Genomic DNA, 1,362 nt, shown 5'->3' with positions numbered 1-1,362 from the left:
AGTGGGGACAGAGCTCTTAGGGTGGGTGGCTGGATGAGAAGGTCCTGCGGCCCATGGCGCTGGCCCAGCCCTCTGAGCCTGCGTCTCTCATCCTAACAGTTAGAAGCTGCAGGAATCCGAAATCTGAGACCCGATGGCCGACCTGGACCAGAACAACGACAAGGTGATGACTTCCTGGAAAATGCCACTTTCTTAGGGACCTTGGCTATGGTCTATGGTGACCTCCTCAGTGGCTAAAAATAAGTAGGGAAAGGGGAGGCCTAAGTCAAATCCAGTGATGAGTAATTGTGCAATAAATTTTTTGAGGTGTCAAATCTACTCCTGTGTCCTGGCTTCCCAGTGATTTCTGTTCCTTCCTCTGCTTGGTGGTCAGAGGGTTTGTCCAGTCACCTCTGGGAGTGACTCAGCGACCCGCCAGGCCAGGGCAGCTGGTGGAAGGGTTCACATGATGGTGGACCCATCTCTGACAAGGCTGCTACTGGCTCACGAGGTGTCTTTCTGCAAGTTAGAAAAGATGCCCCTCTGGATGAAGCCCTTTTAAAGAAGGGCTCACATGACCTCAGTAGGGAGGATCCCGAGACGGGCTTGGAGAGGGAAGCGGGCTTGCCCCCAGCTGTGAGGGGTCCAGGTGGGCATGGATAGTCCTAGAAGCGTGCAGAAGATGCGTTTGCTCTTGGTGTGCTGGAGTGGAGGGGCAGAGCAGGGCCCGGGGGTGGGGCCGGTCTGCTCTCCACAGCGATGGGGGCTGGAGGGCACGTCTGGCCTGGCCGAGGCCTGGCCGCCGAGCGCCCTGTCTGAGTTCACCGCAGCTGCCCGGGCCTGGTCAAAGGGAGGGGCCAGGCTCTAGGAGTTTGTCCCTGCATTCAGGGATGGGGTCCTTTGAGTTGGGGTGGTCCTGAGGAGCTGAGGGGTGGGGAGGGGTGGGGGTCCCCGGGGCTGGGCCAATGGTAGCTTCAGCCTTTCCATCAATATTGAGGCCAGCTCGTGGGTGCAGCCTCAGCAGGATCGTCACCCGGGTGTTCGCTCAGAGCCAAGGCTGATTTTCAGCTCCCCCCCGGGGGCGGGATGACAATCATGTGACTTCATCGTTTGTGTATTTTCAGGCAGGGGTGGGGGTGGAGGACAAGGGGGTAAACTGAATCACTGAAACAACCCCCCCTCCCCTCCTCAGACCTACCTCCCCAATGAGGTAGGGGAGGTGTGGACAAAAATCATGATTATTTATCAAAAGAGTCATAGGAACCTCGTGACTGAGACCATGGCAACCAGAGTTTACTGACCAAAAGCAGAGAACTTTCATCAACCCCCTCGGACCCTTGCTGACATCCAGATGTCAACAATCACCTGACTGCAAAGGCCTCC

Source organism: Pteropus vampyrus, unplaced genomic scaffold (genome assembly GCF_000151845.1).
Source record: "Pteropus vampyrus isolate Shadow unplaced genomic scaffold, Pvam_2.0 Scaffold426, whole genome shotgun sequence".
In the NCBI taxonomy this organism is placed as follows: domain Eukaryota; kingdom Metazoa; phylum Chordata; class Mammalia; order Chiroptera; family Pteropodidae; genus Pteropus; species Pteropus vampyrus.
The sequence above is the reverse complement of the archived record's forward strand: the minus strand, read 5'-3'. Positions refer to the sequence as shown.